The sequence below is a fragment of the Bubalus bubalis genome, chromosome 14 (genome assembly GCF_019923935.1).
Source record: "Bubalus bubalis isolate 160015118507 breed Murrah chromosome 14, NDDB_SH_1, whole genome shotgun sequence".
In the NCBI taxonomy this organism is placed as follows: domain Eukaryota; kingdom Metazoa; phylum Chordata; class Mammalia; order Artiodactyla; family Bovidae; genus Bubalus; species Bubalus bubalis.
In genome coordinates, this window is record NC_059170.1 from 49,113,082 (window position 1) to 49,138,518 (window position 25,437).

A 25,437-nucleotide genomic window follows, 5' to 3' on the forward strand; every position below is an offset into this window, starting at 1 on the left:
ATAGCAGATGTTTAAGAGAATGGTCTCAGGAGTGAGGGGCCTGGGTTTGAATCCTAAGTACGCCACTTACAAACCACATGACCTTGAACAAGACACTTAACCTCTCTTTCAATGTTGACATCTATAAAATGGTGATAATAGCGTCTACCTAGTGAGGTTGTTGTGAGGATTAAAACGATGAATCCGTGCTGGCTAAACCTTATGCAAGTGTGATCACAATGAAGGATAATGGCTGAGTGTGTTGAAAGTTGTGTGACACGTGTCTGGGGAGGAGGCGGTGGTGGAGTGGGGACTTGGAATAGGGCGGTCCAGCTCTGCCTTGAAGCAGAGACCTGTAAAGAGGAGCAGCATTGAGCCGTGGAGACGGTACAGGGAGCGAACACAGAAGGAACACAGTTGCACACGGGCCTGTCTCATGCACAGGGAGAAGGGGATGAGGCAGAGCGTGAGAAGGTTAGATAGCATTACGGATTCAATGGACACGAATTCAGGCAAACTCCAGAAGACAGTGGAGGACAGAGGAGCCCGCCTGGCATGCTGCAGTCTATGGGACTGCAAAGAGTCAGACACGACTTAGCAAACGAACAACAACAACGACGACGACAGCGGTCTCATGCAGAGAAATCTGGACATGTGTTGTGCATACTAATTTGGTTCACAAATTCTAACACCTCTTTAAGATTAAATAAACAACAACAAACTAGACTTGAAGCAGACTTCTTCAACTTAAAAAGAGCACCTGTGAGAACCCCACAGCTAACTTCATACTTAATTGTAAAGGACTGAAATCTTTCCACCTAAGATCTAGATCAGCTTCAGAAAAGTTGTGGGATACAAGAGCATTATGTCTAATGGAACAATGTAGATGCCTTAATTTTAAAATGCTTTATTGCTAAAAAATACCATCATCGAAGCCTTTAGCAAGTCATTATCATTTTACAATAGTAACATTAAAGGTCACTGATCACAGATCACAATAACAAATATAATAATGAAAAAGTTTGAGATACTGCAAGAATTACCAAAATGTGGCTCACAGACATTGTGAGCAAATGCGGTTGGAAAAATGGTTCTGATAGACTTGCTCAACAAAGGGTTGCCACAAACCTTCACTTAGCATTAAAAAAAAACGCAGTATCTGCAAAGTGCAGAAAAGTAAAGCACAATAGAACAAGGTGTGCCTGTACTTAGGAATAAATGTAATTAAAGAAATATAAAACATGCTCATAAAGCTACAAAATATTGAACAAAATTTAAAGTCCCAAATAAATGGAAAAAATTGCCATGTCCACAGATCAGAAGACTTGCTATTATTAAAACAACAATACTTCCTAAATTGATCTATAGATTCAATGCTGCTGCTAAGTCGCCTCAGTCATGTCTGACTCTGTGTGAGCCCATACACGGCAGCCCACCAGGCTCCCCCGTCCCTGGGATTCTCCAGGCAAGAACACTGGAGTGGGTTGCCATTTCCTTCTCCAATGCATGAAAGTGAAAAGTGAAAGTGAAGTCGCTGAGTCGCGTACGACTCTTAGCGACACCATGCAGCCCACCAGGCTCCTCCGTCCATGGGATTTTCCAGGCAAGAGTTCTGGAGTGGGGTGCCAATGCAGTCTCTATCAAAATCTCAGATGAATTCTTGCAGAAATCAACAAACTGATCCTAAAATTCATAGAGAAATTTAAGAGACCCAGAATAGCTAAAGCAATCTTGAAAAAAAAAAAAGCAGAATTAGAAGACTCACCCTTCCTGATTTCAAGACTTAATACAAAGCTAAAGTACTCAAGACAGTGGTTCTGGCATAAGGATAGACATATTAATTTTTGGAATAGAATTGATAGACTAGAAATAAACTCCTACATTTATGGTAATTTATTTTTGACAGTCATGCCAAGACAATTCATTGGCAGATAGTGTCTTCAACAAATAGTCTAGGACAACTGAATATCAACACACAATAGAATGAAGTTGGATTCACTACCTTACACTGTGTATAAAAATTATCTCAAAATGAATCAAAGTTTTACATGTAAGACCTAAAACTACATCCTTCTTAGAAGACAACAGGAGTATTAATCTTCATGACCTTGGGCTAGGCAATTAGTTTTTTAAGACATAACACCAAAAGATAAGTGACAAAAGGAAAATGGGTAAGTTGGATTTCAACCAAATTAAAAACTTTGGGGATTAAAAGACACTCTCGAGAGTGAAGAAACCTACCGAATGAGAGAAAATACTTGCAAATCATACAACCTAATGACATACTTGTATCTAGAATATATAAGAACTCTTAACAATTCAAGAATAAAAAGATAACCTACTTCAAAAATGAGCAACTATCTGAAACAGGCAAAGATATATAAATGGCCAATAAGCACATGAGAAAACTTTCAATATCACCAGCCATCTCAGAAATATAAATTGAAACCAAAAGGAGATACTGCTTCCTACCCTCTATGAAAGATGGAAAGTAACAAGTGTTGGTGAGGACATGGAGAAATTAGAACTGTCATACATGGCTGGTAGGAATGCAGAATCTTTCCCAAGCAGCTGCTTTGGAAAGCAGTTTGGCAGTTCCTAACATAGTTAAACATAGATTTTACCTTATGACCCAGCATATCCACTCCTAGGTGTATGCCCAATAGAAATGAAAGCATATTTCTATATAAAAACATAGCAAAAAAAAAAACAACAAAAAAACATAGCAGTGTTATTTTTTAAATTTTATTGAAGTATAGTTGATTTACAGTGTTTGGTTAATTTCTTCTATAAAGCAAAAAGATTTAGTTATATATACTTTTTTATATTCTTTTCCATTATGGTTTATCACAAGATATTAAATATAGTTCCCTGTGCTATACAGTAGGACCCTATTGTTTGTCCATCCTATATATAATAGTTTGCATCTTATAGCAGTATTATACACAACTGCCAAAGAATGAAAATAATCCAAATGTCCATTAACTGATGAACAAACAAAATGTTGTACATTCATATGATGGGATGCTATTTGACTATAAAGAGGAATGGAGTACTGATACATCCTATGACAAAGATGAATATTGCAAATATACTCACTGAAAGAAACCAGACACAAATGACTGTGTATTATGTGATTCCATTTATATGAAGTTTCCAGAACAGGCAAATCTATAGAGACATAAAGTAGATTAATGGCCGCTCAAGACTGGATTGTTGAAGGGGAAATTGAGAGTGACTGCTGATGGGTATGTGGATTCCTTTGGGGGTGATGAAAATGTCTAAAACTGATTTGATAATGGTCGTACAGCTCCACGAATATACTAAAAACCATTGACTAGTACACTTTAAACTGGTGAATTGTATGGTGTGTGAATTATATATCAATAAAGCTGTTGTATATAAGAAAAAAGAATGTTCCTGGAGGTACAGCTGTCAACACTGGTGATAGCTGAGATTTGGGGAGTGAGGACTAGGAGGGCAGAAAGCATGACTCCCAAATCCTGGCAGCTTCTGAGGAGAGGAAAGACTGGGGGAAGGAGGGTTTTCTTTGTTTTTCTTTTTGGGTTTGTTTGTTCATGAGGAAGGCCAGCTTTGAGACTTGAGATTTCTCTTGTGGACGTATAAAGTGAGGTGCCTGTCGAATACCCAAAGAGGTATTAAGTAGATGGTTGAACATGATGCCAGAACTCTGAGGAGCAACTCTGACTATAGATGGGATTTAGGTAACAGGTAAGTTCATCTAAAGGATGACAACAGAAAGAGTTTGTTAATGAGGCTCAGGGTGGGATGGGGTAGAGGAGAGGCAGCCAGCCAGGGAGGCAGGAAGTGGGAGAGGGCGGGGTCCTTGAGCCCAGGTGACTAGGATGATGGTAGTTCAGAGGTGGGGACCCTGGACCAGAGTGGATTGAGAAGGGGTGTGCAGAAAAGCAGTGAGGCAGCTGTTTCTAGAAATTCTGATAAGCCACACTCAGGAGGAAATTGCTCCTGGATCATTTCCTGCTTGGCTGAAACACCAAGTGCTGGTCGGGTTTGAGGTCATCTCCTCCATGGGGCAAACTCTTATGGGTGTAATTCCTGTATCTGGGACACTGCCCGTTGTAGGTAGAGGTGAGGCAGGAGGGTGGTGCTGGGCTGGAGTCCAGAGAAGGGTCCTCAGACTTTGTACTCTTTGTCTTCTGATGATTTTGATTTTCTTTTATTATTTTGATTGGGAGAAAGCTGAGAGAAGGATTTTATTGACATAATTTTTTTTGACGTTTAGGTTGAATTGTTTAAAAGATCTTTTATTTGAGCTGGAGAAGGTGTGGAGAAAAGGGAAGGCCTCCATCACTGTTCGTGGGAATGTAGATCAGTACAGTCACTTTGAAAAGCAATGTGAAGGTTCCTTAAAAAACTAAAAATAGAGCAACTGAGCAACAAGAGCTACTAGATGATTGAACACTCCAATTTCTGGGCATATATCTGGAAAAGACAAAAACTCTCCTGTGAAAAGATGCATGCATCCCGTTGTTCATAGCAGCACTATTTACAATTTGCCAAGACATGAAAGCAACCTAAATGGTCATCGACAGATGAATGGATAAAGAAGATGTGGTCCATATATACAACAGAATATTATTCTGCTGTAAAAAAGAAGGAAATATTGCTATTTGCAACAACATGGATGGCCCTAGAGAATATCATATTAAGTGAAGTAAGTCAGAGAAAGACAAATATCATATGATATCACTTATATGTGGAATCTAAAAAAATGATACAAAGGAACTTATTTGCAAAGAGAGATAGACTCACAGACAAAGAAAACAAACTTATGGTTACCAAAGGGGAAAAGTGGGTGGGATAAATTGTGAATTAGAGATTAACAGGTACAGATCAGATCAGATCAGATCAGTCGCTCAGTTGTGTCCGACTCTTTGCGACCCCATGAATCGCAGCACGCCAGGCCTCCCTGTCCATCACCAACTCCCGGAGTTCACTGAGACTCACGTCTATCGAGTCAGTGATGCCATCCAGCTATAAAAGAGATAACCAACAAGGCTCTGCTGTATAGCACAGGAAACGATATTCAATATCTTAAAATAACCTATAATGGAAAAGAATCTGAAAAAGAATAGATATATGTATATGTATAAGTGAATCACTTTGCTGTAATGAGAAACTAACCTAACATGGTAAATCAACTGTACTTCAATAAAAAATTAAGAAAGTTAAAAACAAATAATCTTCATTTGAAATCAGATAAAAAAGAAAAGACATCCCACAAGCTTTTGTTAATAGAGGCCATGTAGGTCTTTTTAGAGGAAAGTCCTGGCTGTGCCTACATCATTGCGTCACAGCTCTTCAGACATTAGTGGATCCCAGCTTTGGGGGTCCCAAGACTACAGCCGATCCTGAAGTGAGGTGGGGGGAACAGGGTGATTTTCTCAAAAGGTGCCCCTAGGAATGCCTGAGTTTGGTACAGTTTCATAAGCCTATTTATAGGAATGCCACATGGGCAGCTGGACTTGTGAGGGTGAAGAATGAGTGCATTTCCAGGCAGGTCATCCTTGTACACAAATCACTAGCAGCTAGAAAGCCTCAAAGGTGTATGAACCGTGGGCCTTACCATTTGCATCAGTGCATTCTTTCCCCAGTGCTGCTTTATTCATTTAGATTGTGTGAAAGCAACTGTTTAAGACACATGGTCCTTCAAGTAACAACCTTGTCTTGAGAACTTGCACTATTCCTTAGGCTGTTAAGCACTTTGGATATTTTGGGCAAACATCATGTCCTGAGACCATGATTAAAGACTGTGCATTCTGGATGAGCCCAAGTGGTGTTTGTTTTCTGTTTTACAAGGAGTGTGTGGGGTGTGTGTGTGTGTGTGTGTGTGTGTGTGTGTGTGCAGCCCTGCACACTTTGGTTTTAAAGTTGTATCTGACTTCTCTCAGCTCACATTTCTGCCTTTTCTTATATGGAATGTAAGTGGCTGATCATAAAACCTTCGTTTTAAAACCCAGTGTTTCCTAACTGGCTTGGCATGATATGGGAAAACACACTGGTTTTTCAAGCTCTGCTAAAAGCCTTCTTGTAAGGATTTTTTCCTTGTATGTGTGGTTTGAAAACTTATTTTGATGTGGTTATTGTTGTTTGGTTGTATTTCCTTGTGCATGTAGAGGGCGTGCAGTTTAGGGATTTTGAGGGAAGAATTTTTCAGGGTTACTTTCATGAAAACAATCTTCTTCTGAAAGAAGCATCTTTGTTCTCAAGCACAGATCCACAGGGTTTTTAATTATTATGAGAAATCACTATCAGGAGTTTGCCCTACTTGAGGAAATCACCAGTTTCAAAGAAACCATGAGTCCACAATCTGTTTTTTTTTTTCAGCTGTCCTCTGCCCTGGGTTTAGAGATCTCTACTAACTTCCACTTATGGGACAATTAGAGTCTGGTTATCTGGAAGGAATCATTTGAACCTTAACCTGTCATTTTGCCTACAAGGCCAGGCTAAAGGGCACTGTTTATTATCTTGATCTTAAAAGAGCAAGAGAAGATGGTCAAAAGAGAAAGTCTTGTTGTGCTCCGCTCACCGCGGCCCCTGAGAACAGTCTGCCCTGGTCCCCCATCATGCTCAGGTCTCAAGGTTAGTGTCCAGGCGTCTTGTAATCATTTGCAGGGGATCGGACTGCATTTAGCAGGTGCTACCGACAGCATTTCAGATCCATCCATGGAGGAAAACTGATTCCATTTTCTCTGTGCAAGGGTGGGTCTGTGCAAATAACTTTGTTTCTCAAAATCGTCTTGTTTGCCTTGGGCTGCAGCCAGACCTCTCATGTGAGTGGTGTGTGCTGTGTCACAGACCTCAGCCCGGGAGCCTGAACTTTGCTTTGTCCATCAGATCGAGGCGGTGGGGTGTGTATGAAGCCGGCGGCTGGCCCTTGGGAGACTCCAGGGGGCCCCCCAAAAAAAACAAAAAGGATGTTCTTGAACCTGTGTAGACAGAACCTTTGGGCCGGTTTCTCTGAGGTTTAGGACTCTAGGTAACAGGAAGAGAGGAGAAGCCAGGTAAGGACTTTTGGATTTTCTGAGATTACTCCATTTGGCTGCATTTAGAAGCCTCGTTAGCATTTCACGGGCTGGTAGGGGCCTTGTGCTCTTTTCTTGGTGGGGTTGGGGTGTGTGTGTGTATGTTTGTATATGTTTGGTGAGGGGAGTGGTCTCTGCTTTTTGAATGCTGATAATGTACTTAGGTTCGGGCATTTTAGCTAACAAGGCCACTAGTTTGACTGTTTAAGTAAAAACTAGGGTTCTTTTAAAAAAAAAACAAAAAACAAAAAACTGCTGTCCTACTACCAAAAACCTAGTCCTGTCTGGCTTTCTCTGCAGGAAAAATAAACAAGTCTGTAAAAATCCTTCAGGCATCATTCTTTGTGATCTTTTATTCAATCCAATTTATGATGAATGTCTTATTTCAAATAAAACTTACCATCAAGCAGGAAACAGTAACTGTGGAAGAATATAAATACACTTTTGGACTTCTCTGCACCTTACCTGGTCCCAGATACACACAAACATACACAGAGACACACACAGAGACAGACACACACACATGCCCTCATAGACACACACAGAGACAAAGACACGCATGCACACAGACATATCTACACCCTACTTGTAGTCTGATTTAAAAACAGTAGGTAGCAAGCGTCTTGAAGGGCAAACAGAAGGTACAATATAATCAAGTAAGCGGTTGGATCGAAATTGGAACAAGTCTGGACTTTTCACTTTCATTTGGATACTATTACTAACTCTCTCTGCCGGGTTTAGACTTTTCAAACATTCTTTGGCCCTGGGAGGGAGTTGTATAACCATAAAACTGGAGAATCCTGGCCCTAGAATAAATGTTCCTTTAAAAACCCCAAGGACAGAAAATTGAACACAGCTGTGTAAGAGAAAAAGTAGGGGGGAAAAAAAGAAAGTGGAGGGATGGTTCAGGGCTGCGGGCGCCCTGACCAAGGTTCCCAGGGTGTTGGGGCTGCGGTTTCTGGGTGGAAGCTGGGAGCTCCAGTGTTCTTTCTGAAAGTTTCAGGACAAGGTCAGGACCTTCCTTCAGCGAGGTAGGTTCCTGTGACGTGGTGCAGAGTGCATCCTGGTTGGTGGCCTGTCTTGTCCAGGGCATAGTCTTTTGTTTTCCCTGGAGACCATTGGGGTTTCCTGTCACTTGCTGAGAAGCCATTATTCTGCAAACCTCCCAGTTTCTACTTAAAATTAAACCTCAGAGCCTAAGCAGTTGACACTGGAATTAGAAGATAAGACGAGAGTTTTGAGCCCCAGGTTGCAGCTCCTCTGGCCCCTCAGTCACAGAATTTTCCAAACAATGATGAGACTTCCAGCGTGTGCCCTTGGGATGAACACCATGCTGTCGCCTCTCTGATGTTTGCTGGGTGGGTCCGCTTGTTTGGTTTGTAGACCCCAGGAAGCCATGGCTGTGGACCCCAGCCTCTGTGCAGCCTGGGATTAATCACTTAGCTCTTTGTCAGACCGTGTAATGATGATTCATGCGTCTTCCTCTACAAGATTAGATTACTGTAATTTTCATATCCTGGACTGCCCACTGGGGATTTGAATTAATACTTGTTGGTATAGAAAGCAGGATCGTGTTTCTAGGGAGAAAAAGGCCAAGCTTGCCCACTTGGCCATCAGCAGAAAATATTTAGGGAGGGCCGGGTTAGGAGTGTGACTCGGGAAAGCAATCCTATCTTCAGGGCTCACCATGCAATTAGCTTACAAAAAGGCCTGCAGACCAGGCCTCCCGGTGCGGGGAGTCCAGGTGCCATGGATTTGCATAAGTGATGCTAAAAGATCAGAATGCACTGAGGCCTTTGCCAGGAAGCCCTGCAGGGAAATCAGGCCTCATCTAATAAGGAAACTCTTCCCCAAAGATTTTGGAATGTGGAGAGGAGGTGAACTAATTCAGGCTTGTGAAACTGTCTTGCTGAAGTGAGCAGGACTGTAATCACAGACTAGAGACTGCGGGTGGAGCAGTGAGGGGTAACGAAAAAACTTTTTTACTTTATAAAAAACTCTGGTACTTTCCCTGTAAAATAGATATTCATCCCTTTCCTCCAACAAACATTTATTGAGCTTTTACTGTGTCTTGAAAGTGAAAGTCACTCCGTCACATCCAACCCTTTGTGACCCCATGGACTAGTCCATGGAATTCTCCAGGCCAGAATACAGGAGTGGGTAGCCTTTCCCTTTTCCAGGGGATCTTCCCAACCCAGGGATTGAACCCAGGTCTCCCGCATTGCAGGAGGATTCTTTACCAGCCAGCCACTGTGTTTTCATACTGTCCATGGGGTTCTCAAGGCAAGAATACTGAAGTGGTTTGCCATTCAGTTGGTGATGGACAGAGAAGCCTGGTGTGTTGCAGTCCATGGGGTCACAAAGAGTCGGACCTGACTGAGTGACTGAAGTGAGTGAGGCACTGTTCTGGGGTACCAGAAATGAAATTGTCTACACAGCAGACAAAAATCTCTGTCCTGGTGGAATTCACATTCCCAGGGCACCGAGGTGGGAATGTGGGCCATGCTAAGGACTTGGGAGAACCTGGAAGAATTCCTAAATAAGCATCATCCTTTGAGGATGTATCTGCCAACATGTTTCTCCTCTCCTCGCTCTGATACAGTGTGTGCGTTCCATCCCACAGATGAGGTTACCAGACATTTCTAATAGAGCCTCCAAAGGGAGTTTTCTCCATGCATGCTACTAAGGAGTCCACGCTGGTATAACAAGTCCAGCAGATGACTTTGGGGTCTTTGAGGGGATCGTCCGCTCTAGACCGAGTCCCTATTTGAGGGAGCTGAGGTGTGATCCAGGGTTTTTATCTTTATTTCCTGTCTTGCTGTCTCATAAATACTTCTCACTCCTGAACGCCTGGTGCTGACCCACTTGATCTCTCCTTGGATCCCTTTCCACCATCTATATTACACTATTTTCTTTCTCATAATTCTCTCCAGTTTTCTCTGGTGACTATGAGACAGTGCTTTGCCTCATAGTCACAGAATCTCAGGTTTTTAGAACCAAACCGGACTTTGGGGTCAACCTAGACCAGCAATTCTTTGGCCTCTGGACTGAGACCAAGTTGTCACCTGAGGCTGTGAAATGAGAATGATCAGAAAGTGAATTCTGTTTCAGAACTTAATCAGTGGATCTCCATATTGTTCCCTTATTTTCTTTTCTTGAAACTTTTCAATTTTTAGCATCGTCCACCTACCCCAGAAATTCCTCCTCCTGAACTCGCATGCACCCCCAACCCCCGCCCAGCTCTGCCCCCACGTTGCCTGCACGGTTGGCCCCAAGCCCGCACCCTGTTCTCCCATGCTTAGCGCCCTCCTCCTCAGCGCTGTCACCCCAGCCCCCAAGCCACCCGTGTCTGCGTTCCCCTTAGGGTAGGAAGCACCACCACTCATGCTGCCAGCATCTCCAGCAGGAGCCACAGACACACTTGAAGCTACAACGCGTAGTGGTTCAGCTTTATAGAATTATTGTGCTGTGGTTCTGCTGTATTACAGGTTTATTAGGCTTCTGTGGGTTGGCCCAAGTGTGCAGCCATCACTTAGAGTTGTGTTTCTGGAGGAGGAGAAGGATCGTGACGACAGAAACCCAGTGGTGGGCAGAGCGCATGCACTGTGCCCCCTCCTCGGGCTGCGTGGGGTTTGGGGGTGTGCAGAGGCCAGGGGACGTGGTTACAGAGCAAGCAGCCCTGGTTCTGTGTGTCCTCGGTGCATCTCTGGGGTCTGGATGTTGCTCCTGGTTCTCCTCTGTAACCTGGTGCAGAGATGGACTCTTAAACGGCACCGCAAGGAGGACCACAGGGACGTCGTGTTTCATGCAGAAATCAGGGCTGTCCATTCTCTCTTGTTGTTTGGAGTCAGCCGAGGAAACCGCCCCCCCCCCCGCCCCATTTTTTGATTTTTGATTTTGTATTGGAATATAGCCGATTAACAATGTTGTGATTGTTTCAGGTGAACAGCGAAGGGACTCAGCCATACATACACATGTATCCATTCTTCCCCAAACTCCCATCCAGGCTGCCCCGTAACAGTGAGCACACTACCCTGTGCTGTACTGTAGGTCCTTGTTGGTTATCTGTTTTAAATATACTGTGTGTTCATGTCCATCCCAAACTCCCTTACTATCGCTTCCCCATATCCCTCCCACTGGGACCATAAGTCTGTTCTCTAAGTCTGTGAGTCTCTTTCTGTTTTGTCGGTAAGTTCATCCGTTTACTTCTTTTTAGACTTCACGTATAAGGGATGTCATACGATATTTCTCAAGGAACCCCTTTTGGTGCTACGCTTTGTGATGTCAGCCCCCTCATGGAAAGGAAAGAGCCTCTGGGTCTTCTCCCATGTGCAAGCGCCTCCCTGCACTGCTCTATCATATCCCTCTGAGCCAGTGTCCCCACTTGAGAAGCCACCTCTGCATTTCTGCCACGTGATGAATCGACAGCAATCCCATACGTTTAAATCTATAGCAGCCGAAATAGAGTAGGTCACACTCTGTACATCTCCGATTACTCTCAAGACTCTGAGTGTGGTGTCCAGGAATGCAATGCTGGTCCAGCCCTGTGAGAGGCTGTGTGCCCGCAGCCAGGACTCATAAAACATGGGCCAGGCCTCCCCCTCTCTCCCAGCAAACTCACATTTCATCTGGACCATGAGCCCAGCAATTCTGCTCCTGCTGCGCATTGCTCCACACCCATCGTTCTTGAAGCTGCAGCCCGGGAGAGAGGGCTTGGCTTGCTCATCTGGTGTTCCAAGCCAGTGACCTACACATGACCTTGGAGCTCGAAATATTGTCCTCCAAACCAGTGAAGCTCTCCCTAAGCTTTGAGAGGGAGAGAGAGACAGACAGACAGACATTGATTGATTGATTTAGACTAACTGGGAGAGGGTGCTTTATTGGTTGAAAAATACTGTTAACCAAAAAAAAAACACCCCTTTTTGCTTTTTAAAAATCTACCCACAGTAAAATTTATTTGTCCATGGTCCAGGCAGCCCAAGCTCAGAGTCATGGGGGTGTATTAGTGTAGGTGTTAAGAGATGACAAGGTATGTTTTGGTCTTTACTCACAGATGTTGAAATCCCAAGTTTATGGAGAAAAAGAAAAAGAAAGTGATTCCAAGTCTGGTTCCCAAGTTATATGGAGAAAAAGAAAGTGATTCCAAGGCTGGTCCCATCATAGCAGAAATGAGGACAGACTTCAGACCCTGGTGCTTAGTGTTTTCAGCCCCTGGAAAGGAGGAGCTTAAGCAAATACTTCTCTTGATGGCTCAAGTTCATCGCCATTTAGAAAGCAGAACTTTGCAGAAGGCAGGAGCAGTCAGGCGGAGAACTTTGTTTTGCTTTCTGCGCACTGACAGTTCTGGCTGAAATTCTGAGGTCCTCCTCTCTTCAGAAATAGGTGCTTCATGGAGGGAAAACTGGACAGTGAGGCTTCTGCCCAAAAGCCTATGAGCTGGCTCCACCTACTTCATTCCCTGCCTATAAAGTGAGGAGCCACTTTGTCACTCTTGTCACTTTCTAACTCCAGAGGGGTAGTCAGTGTCTGTTGGTTACTCCTGGAAAAAAAAGAGGAGCATGTTGCTGAATTAAAATTAGAAAGAGACCTAAAGGCATGTCACAGACATTTATTATGTGTAGGGAGTGACGGACACTGCTGGATTCCATGGATGCAGAGACAGATGGGGCCCCTGCCCTTTGGACACGAACAGTCTAGAGGCTGGAATTCACAGAGCACGTTAGGAAGGGCTCATCGAGAAGTGCAGTCAGCTGAGCCTTAAAGGATAATGAGGGGTTTTCTAAGTGACAAGGAAGGGAAGGCATTCTGAGACCAGCCTGGATCCAGCAGCCTCAGTCAGTGTGGTTTCTGGTGGCCACCTGTGGGGTGGAGGGGTGCTGGGACGCACGACTGAAGAGGTGGGAGGGGCGAGTCACAGTAGGGACTTGGGAATTACCCACCAGGCCAGCCAGTCTCAGCCCCTGTTTGTCGCCAGCACCCGGATGTTGTGTGCACGTGCTGCAGGATCCTGGATGTATCCAAATGTGAAGCTGGTCATAAAACGAGACATGGCAATCCTTTCAAATCACACAGCTATCAGCCACACATCCATCAAAGTAAGTCACCGCAGATCTTGGTCCATGAGATCATCTCTGTTGTTGCTGTTCAGTCGCTCAGTTGTGTCTGACTCTTTGTGACCCCATGGACTGCAGCGTGCCAGGCTTCCCTGTCCTTCACTATCTCCCCGAGTTTGCTCAAACTCATGTTCCTTGAGTTGGTGATGCCATCCAACCATCTCATCCTCTGTCACTCCCTTTTCCTCTTGCCCTCAATCTTTCCCAGCATCAGGGTCTTTTCCAATGAGTAGGCTCTTCGCCATCAGGTGGCCAAAGGATTGGATCAGCATCAGTCCTTCCAGTGAGTATTCAGGGTTGATTTCCTTTAGGATTGACTGGTTTGATCTCCGTGCCGTCCAGGGGACTCAGGAGTCTTCTTGGGAGTCAAGTGCAATTGCCCCAGGAGTCATGTGTAACCTGATCCCTTTCCCTCCTCCTGATGAATATCTACAGGAGGGTGAAAGTGAGTCTTTTGTGGGGACATGCTTACATTTACTCTTCAAGAACCGCTAATTCATAGAACTTGTCACATGAGCCTCCATCCAGGAGACGTAAGGAGAAGTAACCGGCTGCCCAGGGAGACACTACGAGCCAAGTCCATGCTGAGAACTGCTGGTGAGCGAGTTGGGAGATTTCCCCTAAGAGTGATGCAGTCAGTCAGGCTGCTTAAAACACATTCTGGAAGGAGTGAAGAGGATGAGTTTGAGGAGGGAAACTCAGCTGGAGGCTCTTGCAGTAGTTCTGACAAGAGGCAGTTGAGAGAAGGGGTGAGGAAGTAGAAGCAGGGAGGAAGGCTGAGCTCCTGGCCGCAGGATGTGGTCCTGGCTGGAAGGGAGGGTCCGGTGCTGAGGCTGTGATCAGCCAGGAAAGCAGGAGCCAGGGTCATGTTGGGAGGGGAGGAGCATAGCCTCATTTGTCTCCTGTCTCATATCCTGGTTTTCTGAACTCCAGGATATCAGCGCCATCCGGAATTCTGCTGAGGGGGTTACAGAACTCACTCTGGGAGAAACAGATTTGGTGGCTGTGGAAATGGGCAGAGGATGTCAGACGCCGTATAGAGGCCAGGTCCACCAGGAGGGCCCATGGTTGGGGGAGCAGTTCCTGGGATGTGGAGGGAGCTGGAATCCCATTGTAAACCTGATGAGGGAGGGACTAGGGTTGGGTGGGGGAGGAGACAGTGGTTGTGGAAGATGAGTGATGAGGAAGGGAGAAATAAGGTGTGCACTGGCTTGAAGGTAGAGGTGGGCTGGAGGAACTTGGGGGGCTGGAGATGAGAGAGGGAGGAGCATGGATATTCCTGGGCTCGGGCAGCCCTCGTTCAATGAACTGAAGACAAGCTGCTGCTTATACCTGCATTATGTGGCTTCCCCAGAGCTGATCCTTTCTAACACAAAAGTCCAGCACGAGTTAGTTTGGCTCTCAGGAGGGTCATTCAGGGCGTTTGGATCTAAGTTTCACGTTCTGGCATCTAAGAGGATAAAGAGCACTGAAGGACCCTCAGACATCCTGTCCCACCATACAGAAGGCTAGATTTTGATCTTGTCCTTTTATTTTCAAGAATGATACCTCCAAGACTATAGAATTCTTGACTCTAAAAACCTATTTTATGTGTTTGTAGTGGGATGAAAGTTTGAGATGGCCGGGTCACCTCCCTCTCTGAAGAGTTTTCTTGTTTGTCCGTGGTTGATCAGGTTTTGAAAATCATGTTGAGCAATGGATTGAACTGCTGAAAATGAAGGGGAGGGATCCTGTTGTTTATTAGATAGGCCCCAGGAATTAGAGATGCTCTTTTCAGTATCCAGACAACCTGCCATATAAACATGCTCAGTTGGAAAGCAATGCTTTCCATTTCTTCTGTATGAAATATTTTACTTAGGGCTATGACTTTCCATCTTGTAAGGGAAAAGAAACATTTCCAATTTGAATTTCTTAGGGTGGCATTGATGACAGGCAAATCCACTTAGATTTACTCAGAGTACAATTATGGTCAGTGACCCAGTTATAAATGGGTTGCATTCGGAAGTTTCATTTGAGGTAGGTTTTAGAAAATGTTTAGACTTTTAATTTTGAGATAATAGATTCAGATGTGCTTATAAGAATTACTACAGAGAGAGCGAGCGAGCGCTGTGTACTTTTGACCCGTTCACCCCCAGTGGTAACATCTGGCAAAACTGTAAATAAAATAAGATCATCACCAGGGTGGTGGGTTTGATGCAGTTGGTAGGACAGGGGAAGAACTGTTCACGCTGTGCTCACAGCCCTGTCACCCAGCCCTAGCCTCTGCTACGTCCTCCACGTCTGCACAGTTAGCTTTCAGGGAATGTTGTAGAAGTGCAACCATACAGCGTCCAAACTTTGGGGATCAGCATTCTTTCACTCAGCACAGTTCCCTGGATATTCTTCCAGGTTGCTGCAGATATCAGTAGATTGTTCCATTTTATTTCTGAGCAGACTTCCATGGTATGGCCACACCAAATTTTTATTTAGCTGTTCATCCATCAAAGACATCTGGCTCGTTTCCAGGTTTTGTCTATTGTGAATAAAGCTACGACGAACATTTGTATTCAGGATTTTTATGAAAATAAGTTTCCATTTCTCTGGAATAGATGTTCAGGAGTGCAGTTGCCGGGCCATATGGCAGTTTGTTTTGGCAGCTTTAGTTTTCGAAGAAACTGCCAAACTGTTTCGCAGAGTAGCCGCGCCATTTTATATCCCCACCAGCGATGTGTGGTCGAGTTTCTCCTTGCCAACGCTTGGTGTAGTCAGTTTTGTTTTTTTTTTTTTTTAATGTTTGCCATTCTGATAGCTGTGTAGGAATATCTCATTGTTTGAATTTGCATTTCTTGAATGGCTAATGGCATTGCACATCTTTTCATGTTCAACGTGAACTTTGCCATCTGTCTTTCATCTTCTTGGTGAAATGCCTCACTGTACCTTTTGCCCATTTTCTAATTGGACTGATTGGGGTTTTTTCTTCTCTTTTCTTTTTTTTTTTTTTTTTTTTGCTCTTGATTTTGAGAGTTCTTCCTGTGTTCTATATAGTTCTCCTTTTTCAGATATGTAACCACAAATATTTTCTCCCATTCCCTAGCATGTCTTTTCATCCTTTTAATGTGATCTTATGAAAAAGCAGAAGTTGTGCATTTTGATGAATCTAATTCATCAGTTTTCACTTTTATGAGTTGTGTTTTTTTTTTAACTTTGGTTTATATCCTTTTTAAAAATTTTATTTATTTTAATTCTGGCTGCTCTGGGTCTTTGTTTCTGCACGCGGGCTTTCTGTAGCTTCAGTGAGCCGGAGCTGCTCTCTAGTTGCCGTGCTTGGGCTTGCCGTTGCGCTGGCTTCTCTTGTTGCAGAGCATGGGCTCCAGAGCCTGGGCTCAGTAGTTGTGGCACATGGGCTTAGTTGCCCTGAGGCATGTTGGATCTTACTGGACCAGGGATGAAACCTGTGATTCTTAACCACTGGACCACCAGGGAGGTCCAGGTCCAGGTCCAGGTCTGTTTTGTGTCGAGAACAAGAACTCATCTAGATCCTGAAGATTTTCTCCTGTTTTGGTTTTTTTTTTTTTTTTTTTTACCCCTAATGCTTCACTTTGGCTAATTTTTATATAAGGTGTGAAGATTAGAGGTAAGAGGGTTTTTTGGTCTATGTCTGTCCATTTGCTCCAGAACCATTTGTTGAAATGGTGTCTTGTGTCAAAAATTAGGTATATTTGTGTGGTCTATTTCAGGATTCTTTATTCTAATCCATTATTATAGCTTTTTAGTAAGGCTTAATATGGGATAGATTACTCTCACTTAATTCTTTTTTTTCAAGATTGTTTTAGCTACACTAAAGCCTGGCTCTCTTCCTATAAATTTTAGAATAAGCCTATCTTTTTCTAACAAAAATTCTCCCTGGCATGTTGATAGGAATTGCATTAAATCTAGAGATCATTTTAGGGGAGAACTGACTTCTTTACTATGTTGACTCTTCCAATCCATGAACAGAGTATATGTGTATTTGTTTATTTAGGTCTCCTTGGTTGTATTTTATCAGCATTTAAAATTTTTCAGCATACAGACTCTGTATATGTTGTTTGTATCAAAATATTTTTTGTCATGATTGTAAAAGCATTGTTTTAATTTTGGTTTCCACATGTTCATTATTATTATAAAATAGTTTCCATAGAATGTAGTTTCTCTTAAGACCAATGTCATGTAGTCATAGTTTTTAGATTAGCCCACAAAAGCCAGATTAATAGTCATGCTAAAGCTTATATAATGAAATTACTAGTAAGAATGATAGACTACCATATGGTTATTATAATTCTAGTATTAAATAATAGCAAATGAGAAATTATTATCAAATATCTTGGAGAGATCTAAGTCTAGTTCTTATATTAATTTATAAAATGTGATGTTCGCTTTTCTTCGTGGGTATATCATTAAATCTGCTGCCATGTATGTCAGTTCTGATACTGTCATAGTTTGGGAAAGAAATGTGTATGACAAGAGTTTCCTAATTTCAAGATGCAGTCAGAAAAAAAAAAAAGTATTTAAACACATTGCACAGGTAGAATTAACTGGACTTTGAACAAAGATAAAAAGCATGTATAAAAGAAGCACTTGAGAAGAATTAATCTATTAGACTTCAATGCATTAAGCTAGGCCAATTCTGTTGCAGCAGGGAACAATAACCTCAGAGGCGTCCAAAAGTTAGATGTTTATTTTGTGGGAGTGAATCTGTTTTGGGAAAAAAGCCTGTATCATTGTGGTAGTAGTGATTCATTGTCTCCTCTTTTCTTAAAAGAAAGACCTCAGTAGTTAATTATTTCACCTCAGTTTTTGTTTTTACCCTGCTTGCTCCAGGAGGAGTTTAAAGCAGCATTTATAAATATATAAAACAAAGTCAAATAAAATTTAAAAAGGGTAAAAAGCAAAATTGGTTGAAGGGAAAATAAAGTGAGGCCCCATAGGGATGGAGATTAGGAAGGAGTCATGCTGTGAAGTTTTGTTTGTCATCTTGGGGTGATTAAAAAATTTGGTTTGGACAAAGCGTCTTTAACCCTTGTGCAAAACAGTCACAAAGCCGGTGTTTAATCATTACAGCTGCCCAGGGTATCTGCCTTCTTCCCTGGCCACAGGACTGTCTGTTTAGAAAGAGGCATTGTCCTGCAGGGTTAATGACTAACCGGAATTCAGGTCCTGCTCTGGGAGCCTCTGCTGACTGATGCAGCTGGAGGGTCAGAGAACTAGCAGCCAGGTGCCTGCCCCTGAGCAGCACAGAATTCTGAGTTCTATGCTTTATGCTGAAGTTAGAATGAACAATTAAGACATTCTGTTCATCTTCCCAATGGCAAGGACACCCACAGTTGTAAGTACTTTTATAAGCAAGGTTATAATATTAGTTTGAATACCTAAAAAAACATAAATAGCCTTTTAAGAAGTGGTTGTGCTCAACAGTTCTTTTTTTTTTTTGCCCCTTGGTTAAGTTTCTTCTGGTCTTTGAGTGAGCTGAAAAACCTGAGCTCTATCTGAAGCGAGATCCATCCATCCATGGTCTTTGGTTTTAAGACAAAACATTTGTATTGTTTTAGAGAAATTACTTCCAGGGCAATTCTTTCTTCTGATGACTCATTTTCTATCGGAAATTTCTCTTTTTGGAAGTGGGGAGAAACCCACAGATGTCCACACCACTTGTAAACTTGTAGAGAGACGTGTGCCTTTATGGCATACTGTTTATACATGTATGTGTATGTTACTTTCTGAATGTTGGTGTCTGAGCTTTCTCCGTGGTTATGTGTTCTTTTATAATCCGAAGACTAGCATTTGAAAAACATTTGCCTATTCAGTTCTGTATGGTTGTAGCCTGCTCAGGAGATGGCTGTTGCATTTTTAGTTTCTCTGTAAAACAAGCTGAAAGACACTGACAATTCTCATTGCACTTGAGGTTGCCACTGGCCAGGCCTGTTGCAACAGCTGATGGGCCCCTCTGAGTTTCAGGAGCTATTTCTGGTAGATGAGCTGAGATCAAGGCTCTCCCAGTTCAGGCCATAAAAGGCCCGTCCCGTGTGGAATTGCTCCACTGCTTCTGACAGCGTCCTCAGAGGCTGAAGTGTCCTCAGGTTTTTCTTGGATTTACCCAGGAATGGATGGCCACACCAAGGCCAGATTGCGGAAGTTCAGCGTCAAGGACAGCAGGGGACCCACAGCTTCAAAAAGAAGACACTTGTTGATAATACTTTGGCGATCTTTTTTCAGAGAAACTTTTGGGATGTAGCCTTCACCTGTTTTATTGCATTTGGCACCCAAACGCCATTTGGAAAGCACCGTTCTAAATTTATCCTCTTCTGAATCATCACTTCTGATAGATGCCGTTGCCTTGTTTGCGTTGTGGTGGTTGATTTTGTACAGTGTTCCTTGGGCTAACTTTTGATGTTTTGCTTTTTGTTTAGAATTTGAAAGTAGCATTCTTTGAAAGGAGACGCACAGAGAATACTTGAGGACAACCAAAGCCGAATTAGAGGATATACGTGTTTTATTTTTTTTAATTAGAAAAATAAGGAATTACAGTGTGATTTTTTTCCCCCTTTAACTTAGAGGAACAAGGATTGTACAGAAATTTGAAGTAAGTGAAAACCCTTCCTATAAATCTAAATGCAGTTGTTGTTTTTTTTCCTAAGTATCATTTGTCTGAGCATGCTTCCGAAGGATTTGTAGATGTCAGACGCTGGAATGTTCCTGCCAGTAGGTGCTAGTTGTGTTCTGTAGGTACCCTTGGGCATGTTTTTTGGTTTCGGAATGATTGGATTTTTTTTTTTTATTAAAAGCAAAATAACTAACTTTATGGTGACAGAAAGGTTGATACTAACAATTCAGCCTACAGTCTAGAAGGTACTCCTGTCGAAACGTTAACCACTTGAAGCCTTGGAATTAATAGCATATTCACAATACACAGTACTTCAATCATTGTATCACATGTACGGAGGTGGAGTTCAGAAGGTCAAGTTTTACTTCTTTCCTATTATTAATCCACGTGGAAATATTAGGTTGGCCAAAAAGTTCGGGTTTTTCCGTAACATCTTATGGAAAAACCCAAACGAACTTTGTGGCCAACCCAATATAAATCATCAGTGTTCCTTTTGTATGGTCTTTGTTTTGAGGGTTCTTTACCTTGGTACTCTGATTCTTTATGTTTAATGTATAGAACCTCTGATGTTTCAGAGGTTTTTATTTATTAAAAAAAAAATTATCACTCCAGTTTCTAGGTTTGGGGCTGTATTTCATTTTTTTGTTTTCCAAGAAAATAATGCCATATCATTCTTGTAAAGCTCTAGAGACAACTGTGGTCTGTTTGTAATTTAGCTCGGTGATTTGCTTGTGCTGAAAAAAAAAAGATGGTTTCTTTTTTTGTTTTTATTTCTTTATTTTAAAGATGGTTTCTTTATGCTGTATCAGATGGACCAGTAGGGGCAGTAATTATTTTTATCAGGTAGAAAAACAGAATATTTATAGAGATGAGCCTCATCGGTGAATATTGCCATGGTTCTCAATCAGACTGAGTGCCGCAACCCTGGGGGCTTTTGGAAATGCTTGGGGGTGATTCTGGTTTTCATAATAACTGTGGCTGGCGTTTGAGGGGATGTGGCTACGACTGTAGATGCCCTGTAGTGGGGGACAGTCCCACGTGGTAAGGTAAAGCATGGCCCTGGCCAGAATGCAGGCGGTATCCCTGCTGAGGAAAACGGCAGAGTCTTGGTGATCCTCCCGACCCCAGGGCGAAGCAGCATAAACTAGGCGCACTGGGGCTGCCTCTGTTCACCAGCCTGGGAGAGCTCTTGGGAAGCCAAGTAGTGGGTGTCCTGCCAGGAGTAATCGTCCTTGTCTGTCCTCTGAGAAGGTGACACAGGTGGGCACAGAGAGGCGGTTTGCACGTCTTGTTTCCTCCTGGACAATTCTCATCATCCCCCAAGGAAATGCTAACTCTGGAGCCACAAGGATACTATTCAAAGCAGCATTCAGTCAAAGCACCCAGCTTACGGCTCTTGTACTCAGTGCACACAGATAGCTCTGCTGGTACTTTTAGGACATCTTGTTTCTTGGTAGCCACTGTAAGATTTTTGAATTTCCATTTGGAATGAAAAGCTTTGTCAACACCTAAAGTCATTTACAGCTTTACAGTTCAGAAACTATATCCAAAGAAGATGGCTGTTGGCCAAGAGAGCAGCAGTGTTCAGGGTCAGAGGCTGCATGGAAAGCTGTGGGAGCGACCCCCGCAGGCAGCTCTTTGTTGCCAGGAGTATTAATACACTAGTCTGGGGGCTGCCCTGTGACCAGGTGAATTCCCTGATCTGGAACTTTCCTGCAGTCTTTAACTCTGAGCTGGAAGCTGCATGGTCACTCTCCCTATAGGTCACCAAGATAGCTGAGTCAGTCTCTGAAAGGATGTTTCTGCCCCCACACCTCCTGAACCTCCCTGCCCCTTCCCCTTACCTGGATGATGGCATCACCCTTTTGCCCCATGTTCTCCGCTGTCCTATCCATCCTCAGAATGACCTTGCTAAAGCAAGAGGAGTGAGTGAGTGAAAGTCGCTCAGTCATGTCCGACTCTTTGCGACTCCATGGACTGTAGCTTGCCAGGCTCCTCTGTCCATGGAATTCTCCAGGCGAGATTACTGGCGTGGGTAGCCGTTCCCTTCTCCAGGGGATCTTCCCAACCCAGGGATCGAACTCAGGTCTCCTGTGTTGCAGGCAGATTCTTTACCGTCTGAGCCACCAGGGAAGCCAAACCAAGAGGAAAGCAAAAACCAAACTCTGCATAGTTTCCCACTGATTAAAGCCCAGCTCCTCAGCCTCCCCTTCAGGGTCTTTCATGCCACTCTTTTTGCTGGGACCCCTCCCTGAAATATTCTGCTTTCCCCTGCTTGCCAGGGAAGTGATCTCAAAGGAGATTTTCCCAGAAGCCTCCTCTGACCTTCTGCCTCTGGGTTCTGGGGCCTTGACTTAAGCCTGTGCTTTATCTCATGGGGCCCTGACACCGTGTCCTGGGGCCCCCTTCCTCTGTAGGGGGTGTTCAACGAGGCACCTGGGTCCCAGCACCCACTGCGCAGTGGCTGTTCCGCAGACGTGAGCTGCTTGAATGCCTTGAAATGACCTGTGGATTCTTCATATCAGAATTTAGCTGCACGGCGTACTCTTGCTGTTGGTATTATTCACGACAGAAGTGGGTGTTCTGTGTTCTAAGTTCTGTCCCCCTCCCCAATCTAATAATGCAAGCAGAAAGACTTGTCCTCCTATTACAAGCCTGCTGGGGTTTCTGTATATGCTCTTTTGCCAACACAGGAAATTAAGGTGCGTGCAATGAAATCAGCCACTTCATTATTGGAGTTTTGCCGAAAATGAAGAAACTCATCTCGTGGTGTGATTTGATTTAGGTGCTTTTCCTGAGCATTAAACATCATCCCTAGGGTGAAGCATCTCAGGGTGGTTTGCACTGCTGGCCTCCAAAGGAGGGGTACAGCAGCTGGATGTGGGTTCAAAAGGATCTCTGTCCCACTTTTTCATGGCCATGCACTGATGCAGGAGGTTTTGAAAGAGGGGTGTATTTCACCTCGTTACTTGCTTATTCTCTTCTGAAAGTTGATCCTTTAATCCTAAGCAAGTTCATAACCCATTTCTAACCGGCTTTTGTGTACACAGAGTCGAAGAAAGCGCTTTCCTGTTTGCTGTGGGTCATTGACTGGCCCATGTCCCAGCCCTGGGTTCATGTCAGCACGTGTGTGTTGAGGGTTTCATCTCAATATTGCATACCTGGGTACAGATCGCCCGATTGAATGCATGTTCCCCATCTTTAGTGAACTCATTCCCTACAGGAGCTCAGATGTAGAACAGAGCTGTTATCCAAGGCGGCTGGAAGGGATGAACAAAAATAATATCATTACTGTTTGCCAGCCTTAAGGCCATGCTTTTTCCTTACATGACCTCGCTTAAGTTTTCCCAGGGCCCTTGAGACATAATACTATCATTATCTCCGTTCTACAGAGGAGGAGAACTGAGGCTTAGGGCCTAAGGGCATGTATTGTGGGGTCAAGGTAGAACTGGATTGGAACCCAGATCTATCTTATGTCAATGCCTATCGTCGTAAGCACCGTTTTAAGCCAGCACATCTCAAACTTGACTGAGCATCACCTGCACTCTTGTTAACGTGCAGGTTATGATTGGGTAGGTCTAGGTGGGGGAGAGCAGAGAAGGCAGTGGAAACCCACTCCAGTACTCTTGCCTGGAAAATCCCATGGACGGAGGAACCTGGTGGGCTACAGTCCACGGGGTCGCTAGGAGTCGGACACGTTTGAGCAACTTCACTTTCATGCATTGGAGAAGGAAATGGCAACCCACTCCAGTGTTCTTGCCTGGAGAATCCCAGGGACGGGGGAGCCTGGTGGGCTGCCGTCTATGGGGTCGCACAGAGTCGGACACGACTGAAGCGACTTAGCAGCAGCAGCAGGTGGGGGAGAGAGTCAGCAAGCCAGAGCCCAGGTGATGCTCACATCTCTGGTCTGAGGACCGACTTTGAGTAGCATGGTTGTAAACGCCTCTCAAGATGGAAGCAACCAGCTCAGGGGATTCGAAGGAGCCCGGGAAAAAGTGATTCAGTTCCTTGTGCCTTTCACATCCTCCCTTCTATGCTTTGCCTGCGTTGTTGCCACTATTTCTCTTATTTCCAATGTCTGTCTGCCTTTCTCCTGGCTCCTCCTCCGGTCCTGCATCCTAAATAAAGCTCATCCTGACCTCAAGCTCTCCCTCTCTGGCCTACCACCCATCTCTCCTCGCCCACGACTCCCAGAAGTTCTTCTCCCTCCCAGACTGCTCCATCTCCCGGGTGCTCTGACCTTGCTGAGCTTTCCTTCTGAGCATCTCTGTGTCAGGATGCCACCTTGGATGTAGTAAGGTTGTGAGGCTCTGGCCCCTGCACTGGGCATCCCTGGATGGCTGTGTGCTTGGGCCATCCTCTTGCCTTTGTTTTCTGAATCATTTGCACAGCTCATCTTCTGAGGGTCCGCATTAAGATAAAAATTCTTGTGCTGCTGGTTATACATTGAATTAATTGTACAACCTGTCCATTTCAGATGGAATATATTCATTTGGATTTCAGAGCTTATTGACTTGCTTCATTAGAGTTTATGTCCTATATCACCTGTATTGTTAGAATTATGCATAAGAAAGAAAAATTAGTTTCTCATTCAAAGGGCTTTTATAAATAATGTACCTATAATATGGAACTGGTTTTTTCCATTTATTTTTTATTGAAGCAGCATTGGTTTATAATATTTTATGTTTCATGTGTACATTATTTTTCAACTTCCGTGTACCCTACAGCATGCTCACCACCAAAAATTTTTTTTCATCCTTCAGCATACCTATTTAATCCTGCCCGCTCCTCCCCATCTGGTAACCACTACTCTGTTCTTCGTATCTTTGTACCTATGTGTTTGTTTTTGTTTGGTTTGTTCATTTAGTTAGTTTTTTTATTCTCCACATATGAGTGAAATCATATGGTATTTTTCTCCATCAGACTTATTTCACTAAGTGTAATACCCTCAAGGACCACCTGTGTCATCACATATGGCAAGATTTCATTCTTTCATGGCTGAGTAGTATCTAGTGTGTGTTTGCGTATTGCATTTTTTCCCTTCATTCATTGATGGGCATTTAGGTTGCTTCCCTATCTTGGCTACCATGAATAATGCCAGGATGAACAGAAGGGTGCATATTTCTTTTCTAATGAGTGTTTTCATATTTTTTAGATAAATACCCAGAAGTGTGATTCCTGGATCATTTGGTAAATCTTCTTACTTTTTGAGGAATCTCCATACTGCTTTGCATGGTGGTTGCACCAGTTCACATTCCCATCCAGTACATGAGGTGTTTTGGTTATAAGAGGTCTCGTGTTTCTTTCCAGACTCTCAATCATGTTCTGAGTATGGAAAGTAGACAGAAATCTTAGGTTCAGATATATATGGTCACTAAACAGAAAAATAGTATGGATATTCTTATATTTTTAAGACTTCAAATAGTTTAAATATTTGAAGGCATGGTCTTTTCACAATTCTGAAATTCTGTATCTAATTTTACCACATTAAACCAAAATTTTAAAATAGACACACACTGTATTTGCACACACGTTACACACTCAACAATGAACGAGCCACTCCAGCCGAAACTCAAACAGGAAAGCAATTGATTTTCAGTAGTAGCTTAAAATATGTTGAATTAAGAAATCACTTATAAGAGAAAAAATAACTTCTGAAAGT

At 43.4% G+C, this 25,437-nt stretch overlaps 1 protein-coding gene across 17 annotated transcripts in view; it reads left to right on the forward strand.

The window, feature by feature from the left end:
• SVIL (supervillin) overlaps nt 1–25,437 on the forward strand; it is a 253,158-nt gene that overhangs the window by 67,820 nt on the left and 159,901 nt on the right. The window contains exon 1 of one of the 17 annotated variants that reach the window (XM_025264273.3): nt 6,704–7,025. The exons of 15 other annotated variants lie outside the window; for them this stretch is intronic. The gene's annotated coding sequence lies outside the window, so the exon portion shown is untranslated. Of the gene's footprint in view, nt 1–6,703; nt 7,026–19,164; nt 19,755–25,437 lie in introns of those variants that run through there. One more of the 17 variants, XM_025264272.3, reaches the window with a different exon arrangement.